The following is a 14,776-nucleotide window of genomic DNA, read 5'->3' on the forward strand; positions in this document are numbered from 1 at the left end:
TTGCATGTTCTTTACATGTACGCCAAAACCTAAAATGCAATAAAAATAAATTAAAAATACAACCAATGATGGCAAGGAAAACAAAGTACGTAAAAACACAGCCAATGATGGCAAAAGTGTTATAATTAACAAATAAGTTATAAGAAATGTATTCAAAAACTTAAATATATAGACATAAATAAGTGAACAAATAGGAAACCTAAGCAGAAAAATAAAATTTATAAAAAAACAAAATTGAAATTCTCTATCTAGAAATTCCTGAAATTAAAAAAACACTAGATTTTCTTAACAGCAGAATGAACACTATGAAAGAGAAAACAAAGTAATAGAGGCTATCTATAAAGAAGCATAGAAAAGAAAACATTGAGAAGTAAAACAAAATTCCAGAGACATCTGGGACAATAACAAAAGGACTACCATACATGTAATTGGAGTGCCAGAAATACAGAGAGAGGTGCTCAAAAAATATTTGGACAATTAAGTATTGAAAAATTTCCAAATTTGATATAAGCTATAAATGCACAAATCCAAGAAGTTCAACAAATCCCAAGCAAGATACACACAAAGAAAACAACACCAAGACCTATTATAATCAAATTGCCGAAACCCAGTGATGAAAAGAAAATCTTAAAAGGAGCAAGGGGTGGAAGGTGGGGATCAGATTATATAAAGGAAAAAAATCAGAATATCTATTTACATCTCATCTGAAACCCTGTGCAACAAGTCAGTGGAATTATAAAGTGCTAAAAGAAAACAAATGTCAACCTAGATGTCTATATCCACTAAAATTATTTTTCAAAAATGAAGGTAGGATAATGACATTTTTCAGACAAACAAAACCATTAATTTGTTGCCAGAACATTTGTACTTGAAAAAATGGCAGGGGAAGTTCTTCAAGATAGAAAGAAAATAACATCAGATGAAAAATCAGATACATACAATAGAAGAGTACTAGAAACTCTAAGTATGTGGGCAAATATGGATGTCTTTTCATTTTAAAATTTTCTTTAATGAAATTTGGCTAATCAATGACTAATTTTAAAAACTAGTAACGAAGTATTTTGAGAGTTATAACAGGTGTAGAAAATGTATAGTAACAATAGCACAATGAATAATCGAAGTGAAGCAGAAATTGTGGTAGGCAGAATGACAAAAATAGATCCAAAGTTTTTCTGCCCTAATCCCCAAATGGGATTGTGAAAATGATAAGCTATCACAGCCATGATCATCTATGCTACCTGGCAAAATATATTTTGTAGGTGTAGTTGTTGACTAAATTCATTGACCTTCAAATAGCAAGATTAACTGAATATGTTTAATATAATTACATGAGCCCCATAAAAGCAGAATTTTCTGACTTCCTCAGTGGAAGAAACCAAAGAAATTTGAAGCATGAAAAACACAGATGCTCCTTGACTCACAACAGGGTAACCTCCCTATAAACCCATCCTAAATTGAAAATACTGTAAGTTTAGAGTACATTTTAGATTTAGAATATTTTTAATTTAGGATGGGTTTATAGGGAGGTTACCCTTTTATGTGGATGTAATCCCACGTAAATCAAGGAGTGTACTGAATGAGTATCACTTTCACACCATTCTAGGGTTGAAAACTTTTAAGTCAAGCCATCATAAGTCAGGAACCATCTGTATTAGGTGAAGTATCAGGGCTATAAAATGGGCATCAGGGGTGACAAGTAATGTAGGAGATCTCTTGACACTGAGTACAACCCATCACCAAGCTATCAGGACATAGAACTGAATTCTGCCAACAACCTGAATCAACTTGGAAGCAGATTATTTGCCAAATCTTCCAGATAAAACTCAGCCACCAACATGTTGATTTCAGCTATGTGATAACCTGAGCATAGAACCCAGTTGCACATCTTTTATAAGTGTAAGCCAATGTAAGCTCTTTAAAACCATTACGTTCATTGTAATTTCTTAACCAGAAAAAGAAAACTAATATAGAAATATACTTTGTAAGGTTCTTTCATTATATATGAAATAAGATTATTTAAAAGTAACTTAATACTGTTTGTGATTAAGTTAAATGTGCATATTGGAAGCTCTACAGCAGCCACACCAGAAAAGGAGCTATATAGCCAGCAATCCAGTAGTTGACATAAAATGGAATATTAAATGCCCTCAACAAATCCCAAAAATGTTTTAAGTCTTCTCAGAAGGGAGTAGGTGTTTTGCATGACCTGATTTAGGACAAAAAAATAAATAAATAAATAAATAACAGTGCCTACCATATAGCAGGCTGTCCCTAGACCTTTAGGAAATGAATAAGTGAATGAATGCATAAATGAAAAGTAAAGTCCATATGTTAAGCAATATAAATCAATTAGTGGTTCTAGAACCAAAAATACCTAAAGAGACATTTTAGACCATAAGCAGAATAATCAGAAGGGAAAAACCACTTAAATAGAGCAACCAGCAGATTTGGAGTTTGATTATTTATACCCAACCTAGTTATAATACAGATTTAAGGCACTAGAGAACAGCTAAAACTCTGTTTTAATAAACTACGTGTGTAATAACTGTGAAAATAAAGAAGGAAAATGAAGTATATTATAAGCAAATGTAGAAGGATTTATTATAAATAAAAAGAAAGCACATACAAACTCCCTGCTTTTATAAGCAGAATATATGGGTTCTGGGCCTAGCACTTTTTGTCACCGTGCTACCCAAAGTAAGAAGAAAGCCTGTGTATTTGCAAAAGCTGCAAATCTAATTCTAATATGCAAGGTCAAACAGCAGCCCAGAAATAGAAACTGAGATTTGAAGAAAATGCTTGTATCTTCAACTAATGCATAGTTCATGAGATGAGCCAACCGGATTTAGCAGAATCAGCTGGAGTTTTACAAACTCCACATTGCTCATAGTTGACCACATTTAAGACAACCTTCCCGCCTACCATCCTGTCTAATACATGGTAGAGTAAAGGGTAAGGGCAAAGGAGCAAATGTATCTTAAGTGTTGGTTTTGGATAGGAGAGGACATCACTGCAGACCTTACTAAAGTGCATGCAGCAGGCATATGTATTTTGTTCCTTTCAGAAGAATTTCTGACACAGGAGTAGTGTTCACAAGAATATGGATTAATATGCTTGGAGTCTTGTCAGTGCTGTATTTTTTTTCTGGATGTTACTGACTGAGATGTTTCAATGATGCTGTATCCCAAATCCCAAACCTGCATGTAACTGTGAAAACTGTTGTGACTGTTCATATATTCATATATTTCAGATAAGAATCAAAAATGTCTCATTGACATTATTAAAATTTGGAGTCTCCCTTTTCTACCATTTCATACAACACTGCGTTTACAAAGACCCATGGGAAATGAAAAGTATATTTTACTCTCTGGATTTATAACAGCTTGGAATTGCTCTGACTCAGTGACTCTGGATCACTAATTAGCCAGGTCCTGGGTGTTTTACTAAAAAAAACAAAGTGACTTCATTAAGTGTAAGCTTTTGAACCAAATACAATAGAAGTGCATCCTCTTTTAAATTAGTCCTTCTAAATCACCCCCTTCTCTGAGAATATCCCATTGGGAAAATGGGCACAATCCATAACCAGACTGTACATAATTCACACTAATTAAACATGTCATTTATAGACTTGAACCTATTACATCAAGTTATAAATTATGTTGTTTAAAAGCTGCATTAACTTTTCTAGTAACTAAAAACAAAGGGGAGGCTGCTTAGTAGTTGTTTAATTCAGCAAACACAAGCCAAAGTTTGTGGTCACATTAAATATTTTGCTAGTGGCTTGGTTTTTAAGAAGCCATTTACCCAAAATAAAAATGAAAAATGAATTTATAGATAATACCACCAAGCTTTGCTTGGCTCGAAACATAAGAATCATACAGTAATTAATATGTACAGTAATGTAATCATCAACTATGTGCCCAGTATTGTGTAATATACTAGGGACACAAAGATGAAAAAGACATGATTCTTTCTCCCTATCACTTCCGGGCTAGAAAGGGAAGAAAACAACATTAGATATCAGTAAGCTCAGGAATCATGCTAGGTGCTCTGATGGAAGGAGTGAGCAATGACCACAAGAAATATAACACATGAGATAGGGACTACAATATAATTATGCCTTTTGCACTCAGAAGAAACTCAATGAACAAAGGCAGAATTGTGTGAAGCAGGGAGGCCAGTCTGGAGAAGCATAGGAGGACTGAGTGAGCAGGGAAAGAAAGATGAAAGAGGGACTGCTCTTTGATGAGGCAGAATCAGTCGACAGACCAGGGTCAGAATGCAGAGCACCTTGATAAGGATTTGTGACCGTCTCCTGTGGGCAAGTGGGCAGTATTGAAGAGTTTTAAACAGTTGAGCTTACATGATCAGAATTACGTCTTAGAGAGTATTGTCACAACAATGTGGAGTAGGGGCTGGGGAATATCTATGACTATAGAATTAAATTAAAAGAACAATTAGGAAACTTACTGTAATCATCAGGTGAGAGGGACAAGGGCCTGAGCAAAGGTAACAGCAGTGAGAATAAAAAGCAGGGAGAAAAAGTTTTAAATTATGTTCAGTGAGCAACTTCTAAGAATTTATTGATTGTATTAGGTTTCTATGAATTCAAGTGCAATATCATTATATCATTAAAATTAGACTTCACTGACACAAATGGGCTTAATATTAAATAACATTTAGGCATAATTCTTTCAAATTAAATTATTAAATATTTAAAATACATGTAATGACCTCATAAAATTTTACTTTTCTCCCATAAGCTAATTCCAGCTCTAATCTTATATGCAAACCTCAGTAGGACTAAAACTCATCTACCCATGTTTTAATTACCTGTTTACTTGTACACTAGACAGTAAAGAAAATAGAAAAATTATATCGACTCTCCTACTTTTACAGTCATGCTGTAGCCCACTTGCACTTGCTTTTACACTTATCAAGGCACTTCCAAACATTGTGTAAATTAATCATCATTACCACCCTCAGAAGTAGACATTACAAACTTTAAAAAGTAGACACTCAGGCCAGGAGCAGTGGCTCACGCCTGTAATCCCCACACTTTGGGAGGCCGAGGCAGGTGGATCACCTGAGGCCAGGAGTTCAAGACCAGCCTGACCAACGTACTGAAACTGTTTCTACTAAAAATACAAAATTAGCCAGGCATGGTGGCACATGCCTATAATCTCAGCTACTTGGGATCAAGTATCGCAAGTATCTTGAGCCGAGATTGCACCATTGCACTCCAGCCTGGGAGACAAGAGCAAAACTGTCTTCAAAAAAAAAAAAGACACTCAGATATTATGTAATTTGCTCAAAATCACACAGGTAATAAAGGGTTGTGCTGGGATTTAAACCCACATCACCTGATCACTAACATTCACTGAGCTCCAGTAAACTCCTTCAAGTCCAAGTCCCCAAGTACCTCACAAGCAAGAGAGGAACCATAGCAGCTACTTTACCGGTTATGAATATTAGATAATGAACACGGAGACCTTGATGCATAATAAATTCTCAATACATGTTAGGAAAAGGAGGAAGAGAAAAAAGAAAACAGAAGTATTTTTCTTATATTTTCTTTTAGATTCTAGGTCAGAGTAGGATAAAAGGATTTGAAATATCCAATTCTGATTGAGAAGACTAGCAGGTAATACAATTTTTTTTATTTGAAAACTGAAAAATTAAAATGTGATCACTATTTAAGATTTTAAAAAAGGACTACACATCAACATAAACAGAATTTGAGTCAAATAAATTAAGTTTTCAGATAATAATTAGTATATACAGTTGACCCCTAAACAATACAGGGTTTAGGAGCACTGAACTCCTGTGCAGTCGAAAATTCTCATATAACTTTTGACTTCCCTAAAACTTAACTGTTAATCTCCTCCTGTTGATAAAACCTTTACAGAAAACATAAATGGTTAATTAACACATCTTTGTATTTTATATGTATTAATATTTCATACTGTATTCTTACAATAAAATAAAAGATAAAAGAAAATGTTATTAAGAACATCACAAGGAAGAGAACATATATTTATCATTTATTCAGTGGCAGTGGATCATCATAAATGTTTTCACCTTCATTTTCATGTTGAATAGGCTGAGGAGGAGGAGAAAGCGAAGGGGTTGATCTTGCTGTCTCAGGAGTAGCTGAGATGGAAGTGGAACCACACCATTCAAAACTGTTATTAAATAGTCAACTGTATTTTTTTTTTTCTTTGAGACAGAATCTCACTCTGTTGCCAAGGCTGGGGTACAGTGGCACAATTTCAGCTCACTCTGGCCTCCGCTTCCTAGGCTCAAGCTGTCCTCTCACCTCAGCCTCTCAAGTAGTTGGGCTACAGGTGCGCAACACCATGCCCCGCTAATTTTTGTATTTTTAGTAGAGACGGGGTTTTGCCATGTTGGCTAGGCTGGTCTCGAACTCCTGACCTCCACTGATCCATCTGCCTCAGCCTCCCAAAATGCTAGGATTACAGGCATTCAGCCACTGTGCCCAGCCAAACTGTAATTTAAAAAGAAATCAAGAACAATAAGATAAAATATTTTTAAATGTATGCATACCAGAAAAAAAAAGCAGATTTTTAAAGAAAGCCAAAATAATATATTAAGATTTTTATTTAAATCTGAATCGCAGAATGACAAAAAGAAAACATGTAGAAATGAAGATGTATCTGTTACAGATCAGAGTGCAAAACTCAAAAGCTGATTGGAAAATATGGCTGCACTATGAAAGCCAATGTTTTACGAAGCGATAATAGGGAGCCTCTGGTGATTTAGTAAAATGGTCCCAAAATCCAAGGTTATAGGAAGGAAAGTAGACTAATTGAAAATGATTATTAGGAAAAACAATGGCAAACGTGTTAAATAATGACTTTTCAAAAGATGCTTCACCCTGGAAACTTACTACCCTTTTGAATCTCTTTCTGACTCACTGTTGCATTTTTTCATAAAGCCTGAAAGAAAGGGTAAATGAGTAATGCTATGAGTCAGAGGTTATTAACAGTTATTTTTAAGAAAGGTGATATTAGATTTTAAAATCTAGGTGACCTTTAACATTTTATTATACCTGCCATTCTGAATTATTCTAAGTTACTAAGGTTTACAGAAAATTTGGCCGTTTTATATCCAGTGTGCGCTGTTAAAAAGCAAAAGGCAGCAAAAGGTTTAGGAGCAGTGGCAAAGCATTAAAATTTTTAAAGCTACTCAGGTTTTATTTTGCTAAGTTTAGGTCATAGAATTTTCTCAGTAAAAAACTTGCTTCTTAACAGTGCTGCAGATATTCAGTACATGTTAGCAACCAAAATAAACTTTAATCTCTCTACTTCTTTATGATTTAGGCCAGGTGCTTTGCTTTACATAAACTCAAAATTTTGCCTCACAATAGTTTTTGGCAATTGGAATAAACATATGCAAGCAAATGGGATGCCAATCTAGCTTAACAGCAAGTCATTTTTTGTTAATAGTAGATACTGTTTATGCAACTTGGGAGAGAGTTCAGTTATTAAGATTTTATATCTTCAACATACTCCTGTCAAAAAATAATAGCAAACAATGGATGTTTAAAAGTTTGCACTAACAGCCTAACACAATGTGCTAATCCTGGGACTATCCCATTGAAATTTTAGTTGGTTTAGACTAAGTTGCTGCCTTATAGTGGAATCTGGTCAATAAAACCCATTTGCCTAGTACTAAATTGCTCTGTTTACTATATGCTGTATATACTATACACAGTTTCTGAAAAAAATTGTAATCATTTCCAAACTTTATCATTTGTTTTACATCCAGGTAGAACCTTAAAGGGCAATTTGCAATTGGCATTCTTATACACATTCATGCATAGAGGAACCCATAAATATATCTATATGCAAAATACAGCTATTTGTAAAAGAGACTGTTGATTTGAAAATGGCAGAGGGAAGTTGCCCAAGATCAAAGAAAAACTGTGTCAGCATTCCAATTTTAATTCAAATCTTAAAATGATAAAGTTAATCCAAAATAAAATTTGTTGAATTACAAAGAGCTAATAAAACCATTCCACCATATTTTTAATTCCATGAACGCTTTAAGAATTCTTTGTTTTATTACACAACATCTGTTACGTCATGAAAACAGTTTTAGAAATTTTTGTGAGATTGCTTTAGAATTCATTATTTTTTAGACATATGCAGGAAAATTAATTTTATGACATTTTCCATTCTGAATCTAGCTTTCTTATGCCCCTACACGAATTCTAACATTGTATACATGGAACCTATAAAAATGAACTGATTTCTTGACATGAGTTTTCATATGCGTAGGTGTAGGCCTATATAGTAGATATGGGCTCTATCTGACTATTTATCTTTTATCTGTTTATTACTCATACATCATAAGAGGAGAAAAATCATCTTTTCCAGAGTAAAGACCATCTGTACTACCCATCAAAAAACAGTAAGATTTTGTAAACTGAAAGGAAAGTCTACTTGTTTGACTTAGTAACCTTGTCAAGGTTACAGTTGTGAGTAGATAAATAAGTAGTAGCCATTAACATGATATACCTAGAGGGGGCACAAGGCTTTTCCCAAAATATAGAAGCCAGTGTCTGACATTTATTTTCTTAATATAATTCCTTAAGATCAGAAAGGCTCTTCAGTCAGGTTTTCAAGAGAAACTATTACAATTAAAACGTGTATTACAGGAAAAGGACTGACAGTTATTGCCAGCTTACTATGAGTACTACTGTATGTGTTTTACATAAGTTAATTTTTATACATGTACATCTTTGCCTTAATTATTACCTACCTTGTGCATGAGGATTAACAGAAAAGCCTTTAATGAACTAGTTCCCAGAGATTATTCACAATTTGGCAGAAAAAAAAACTTAGGATGGATGAAAAGCCCTACTGAACTCCAGCACTTAGAATGCCTACAATTGCTACCATGAACAGAGGAGAGTTGTGGTGCCTTTATAGCAGATATGCCATTTATTTATTTATCAGCTTACACTCTATTTTATGACAAAATACTTTGTTATGTGCTGTGAAGGACACACAAATGTGTCAAAGAACCATTCAATGTAACAGCATGTGAAGGAAGATATTTGAAAGGTACAAAACACAATAATGCCTTTCCATAAACAGTAAGCTTTCACTTCGCAAGATTACTTGTGGGAGGTAAAGTGTATAAATGTTATTTTGAAAATAATAAATAAAAAAATGTATTTCTCTAAGCTTTCAAATATATAGTATCTTTAATTAGTCTAAGTGTTTCCTAGTAACTATTCTCCTCTAATGAGCCTTAGAAATTAATGTTAATGAATATATCATGACACTAGCTCAGATCATCTGGCAATTATTTCAGTTGTATATAATAAAGATTTTTCTCACGTTCTAAAAACAGTACCTTTTCTATCATTATGTAGTTTTTTTTAAAGGATATTTGCTTTGTTGACTTATTTGGCGATGCTTTTGTAACAATGTTCAGATGAACTTTCATCCTGAGACCTCTGATTCCAACTCCAAATTAATCCACAAAATAACCAATCCAGGTATGAAATTTTGCTCTGAATTCTACATAATTTCTCATTTAGAAGATACTCTTTATTAAATTATTAAGTATATTGGACATAAAGCCCCATATGAAAAGTTTACTTTAGAATTTTCAATTAGGGAAAACTTCCCTGAAGAACTGGTATGTGCTGGTATGTGTCCTGTTTTCCAATAATTAGAGTAATTTCTCTTTTTGCTCTGATAGCCAGGAACCCCAAACCGAAGTACAACTACAAAAATATTATGCTAAGTTCATGGTTACAGTATCAGTAAGTAGCTTTCATTTTTCTCCCAGCTTTATTTTCCATATTAATCTCATTTTATTTGTGTGGAGAGAAGGAAGCATAAAAATATTTGATAAATTAAAATATAGTATATGGAGTAATATACTATACATCCACCAAAGTCATACATAATGGGCTACTATTTTTGAAATAAATTAATATATTTTTACTTGTAAAGCCATATCAAGTGGACATAAATACCTCTATCTTTATACATAGGATCGTTTAAGCAGAACTTGAAAATTTTAAGGTGAGTTTCACTTGGTCTTAATTTCACTGTTAATTCTTTACCAAATATTTTCGATTATAGAAAATATCCAATCCATTCCACCAGTAGTGCAGAAAGCCAACATCATTTTTATAAATCAATTGACCAGCTGATCATGTATTAGAAAAACTTAAAGAATAATTCCATGAATAAACAAAAAACTGAATCATTTATGCCAAAATGAGAAAGCTGGCCAATATATCTTTGGGAAGTAATTGGAAAAACTAGTCATAAGCTCCTATTTCTTGGAAAAAAAAAAAAAAAAAAAAAAAAAAGCCTAGTAATTATGCCTAATAAGGGCTTTTTAAAGGAACAAGTAATAAATGTGAAAGTAAACTGAATAGTGTCCATATTAATGTAAGAAATTTTTTATTTTGTGGCTTTTATTCTTATTAATTACAATAAAATAATAGCATAAGTAATAAATTCAAACAGAATGAGTCATCTATTTCAGTAATATTATACTTGCTTTTTACTGAAAATGTTATGCGGGTTTGCAATTTTTGCTACTATTAATCAAATGCCGGAGAGTGTATAGGTTGGCGGAAATTAAATGGCTGGCTGAAATGAAACATGTAGCTTACATGCATAGTTTAGGGTTCCCCCCCTACTTCACACTATGCCTTCTGGAAAGAAGACATGAGAAAAGGAAATAGAGAATGTAATCTGAAGAAATAGAGCCTCCTTGTCTTTCCTGTCATTTCCACTTTGCTGTCATAAACATTTGAGGACTTGGGCTTTTTCCTGGGGATCCAAATTTAGGAATGCATAGCTCTCCCTTATTGCTTGTCATCTTAGGCAAAGCTGCTTCCATAAGCTCCCCAATTTACCTACTGTTCCTTTAAGAATGTTGACAAGACCGATGAAGAAGACCCTAAGCAGATGTTCTCATTATTTTGCTTCATCCCCAAGTCCAGGCTGTCTTTTGAGCTTTCCTGTCTGTCCTTTAGTCTGGCCATTAGATTCTGACCTTCTAGGTGATAATGAGACTACCACTTATTTGCTTGGGTTTCTACTTCAGGGCTCCAGTCTGCCTCCTGATGATTGAGTGAGGTCCCTTTGTTACCCTGTATCACTTCTCAATAAGCATCAGTAGCAATAATGGCTACTATTTGTGGAGCATAAGTGCTTTACATGCATATGCATCCAACAAAATTTGTTGTTTACTATATACGAAGCTTACTATATTTGCTAAGAACTAAGAAGAAAATTAAATAAATAAAACTTCAATCCAGACAAAACTCTTTGCTCCCATTGAGCTTACCAGAAATGAGACATGAATATAAACAAAATAGGAATAAATGAATACAAACACGCACAGATGCTGTGAAAAAAGGAGCCATTTTTAAGAGTGCATATCAAAGAATTTCACCTCCCTAAAGGAGTAAGAGAAGGCTTACCCAAGAAAGTTATGCTCAAGCTGAGATATGAAAGATAAAAAGAATTAATTAGGCACAATAGACAAACATGCCAGACAGAGAAAACACTCTATGCAGGGAGACTATCACATCAGAGAACCAGGGAAGTGGTAAGGACAGGATTGCACAAACCACCTGAAAAATCAAAAGGTGAGCATGGCAGGAGTGCAGAAAGGGAGGCAACCACCAGCCGAGATAAGTTCTTGTAGGTCATGTTGAAGATTTAGGTCTTTTTCCTTAGAGCAGCTGAAGTCATTCAAAGCTTTTAAGAAAGTGATACAAGTAAATTTAAACTTTGCAGAGATAACCCTCATAAGGTTAGGACTGCAGGCTAGGACTGCAGTGGAGTTGCACAGAATGGATGCCCAGAGACCAGTAAGAAAAATATTGTGATACTCCAGGCAAGAGAAGATGGTATCTTAATTTAACAGAGCTCATTTAGAATTCATGCACCAGATATATTATATCCCATGTAATACTTACAATAATCCTCAATAATCCTATGTATTTGAGACTGTAAATATCTTTACAACATGGAAAATAAACTTTGGAGCTGTTGAGTGACTTGACAAGGTCACAGAGATAACAAGCATTGGGAAAGAAATCCAAGCCAGGCAGTCTAGGTCATATCCCATGTTCTATAAAACTGCCCAGAAAGCAATGGCAGCAGAGTTGAAAAGAAGTCTACAGATTCAAAAGATATCTGGAAGTTGAAATCCCAGGGCATAAATGATGAACTAGTTGTCGAGGATGAGGAGGTAATATCAATTAGAGTGAGGAGACATCAAGAATACGTCCAAGGGTCTGACATATCCAACTAGATGGATGATGGTGACTTTCACCAAAATAGGAAACTAAAGAGACCAGACTTTTTTTTTTTTTTTTTGAGAAGGAAAGGGAAGGTGGGTGTGGCAAGGATACTGTGAGTTCAATACCACACATGTTGAATTTGAGTAACCTCTGAGACACCCAAATAGAAATATTAAGTATGCAGATAGATATATGTATCTAGAGAGTATAAGAAAGATTTTGCTTGGAGATGTAAATCTGAAAGCCTACAGCATATGGAAGATAATTAAAGTTATAGGCATAGCTGTACTTACTAGGATGCATTATCTTTTCCCGTGAAACTCACACTTTGGGCCCATTCTTCCCCAACCTTGTGATGAAAACTCAGGCAGATCCCATAGCTTTTCTATCAGGTATGAATAATAAAATAGTAAATCCTTAAAGCTATTTAAGCTATAAAATGGCTTAAATAGTCAAATCCAGTGTAATGACCAAAACTCATCTCTGGCCTGCCAGGGCAAAGAGTGATATGGTTGGTTTCTCTTCCTCACAACACTTCCTTCTCTATTCACTCACTGGCTGTTGTTCTGATTCCTCCTAGGGAGAGAGGATTAGCAAGGAAAGAGCACACAGTTGAAGTAGCTGATAGAGTTGAAATGTGGGATCAATATCCTCTTGTGGAGACTCATATGTCTTGCTGATTGCTTACCACCTCTACTTGGATATCTAAAGACCTTTCTAACTTAGTGTGACTTGGATCAAACATGATTTCCTCTCACCCACTAAAAATGCTCCTCCCACATAAGCAAATGGCAACACCATTCTGTCGTTTGAGCCAAATACCCTAAAAACCCTCTTTCTCTCACAACCCATTTTCAAACCACATATCCTGTCACTACGCTTAACATACAAGTGATTCTCATTATTAACAGTAGTTATGTTCTGTAAAGTCACTGTAAATACTGAATTAGCTAATATGGAATCATTGCCCCTAGGGAAAATACAGGGTTATGTTGCAACATGTATTTGGTCACAAAATTTTCATCAACTGATCTACACATACCTTGTTTTATGTGTGTTTCTGTTTAAAGACACAGGGATATATTTTATAGATTAATTAGCAAAGAACTTGCTGCCAGCAGCACTATAACTCACACCTCAACAAAGTTGATCTGACCTTAGTATTTTCTCTGTAAGGCACATCACAACCTTCTTGTTCTTAGGAACATTAGATAATACCTCAGGATTACACTTGGGACCATTTTAAACAGCAATATCATCAATAAAAGGCAATAAATATACCACAAAAAGGAAACTTGTTTACAATACAAGAAGTGAAATGAGAAGGCAAAGCGTCATCTTATTAGAACTCAGCAGGGAACACATAGCAGGCAGATTTTTCATTACTTTGTGCATCTGCAGGTCTGTGAGTGGCTATGAGAGATCCTGAGTATTGATTTTGGGGTTACAAACACATTTTACCAAGAAGGCAGGTTTGCAAATACAGAATCTGCTCATAAGGATTGACAGTGTATTCAGAATCGGACCACTTCTCACCACCATCACCACTACCACCCTGTCCAAACCATGATCATCTCTTCACTTGCACTGGTCTCCTCACCAGCCTCCCAGCATCTAATCTTTCCTCCAAGGGTCCAGAATCCACCTATGTTTTAAAACTCAAACCAAGATTATGTCACTGCTCTACTCACAGCCCTCCAGTGCCTTTCAGCGTCTTCTGAAAGGAAAGCCAAAGCCCTGCCCATTCTATACAAGGCCTCCGGTGATCTTAGTGGCTCCATTTCCTGTCACACTCTGCCCCTTCTCACTCCATTCTAGACAAACACTCTTACCTGGCAGCCTTTGTACTTGTGTTTTCTACTTGTAAGATTGTTTGTATGGCTCTCACTATAGTGAATTCCTATAATTTGTCAACAAGAAGAGTCAAACTCTATAAAAAATTTGAAGAGATTAATTCTGGGTCATGTATGAGTGATCATGACCTGAGGCAGAGTCTCAAGAGGTTCTAAGAACATGTGCCCAAAGCTTGGTTTTATACATTTTAGAGAGACATAGGCATCAATTAATATATGTAAGGTATATATCAGTTTGGTCCAGAAAGGTGGAGCAACTCTAAAGTGGGTGGGGGAGGAGCCTTGCCAGGTCATAAGTGGATTCAAAGATTTTCTGATTGGCAATTGGTTGAAAAAGATAAGTTATTATTTAGAGACCTAGAATCAACAGAAGGGAGTGTCTAGTTTAGAAGACGGGATTGTGGAGAAAAAGCTTCTTATGCAGATGAGGCCTCCAGGTTGCAGGCTTCAGAGAAACTAGACTGTAAATATTTTTTATCAGATTTTAAAATGTGCCAGATTCTTAATTGTCTCCTGAATCAGGGAAAAGACCTGGAAAGGGAAGGAGATGCTCTACAGAATGTACATTTTCCCCATAAGACACAGCTTCACAAGGACATTTCACATGTGT

This window comes from Cebus imitator, unplaced genomic scaffold (assembly GCF_001604975.1).
Source record: "Cebus imitator isolate Cc_AM_T3 unplaced genomic scaffold, Cebus_imitator-1.0 Scaffold109, whole genome shotgun sequence".
Taxonomy (NCBI): Eukaryota; Metazoa; Chordata; class Mammalia; order Primates; family Cebidae; genus Cebus; species Cebus imitator.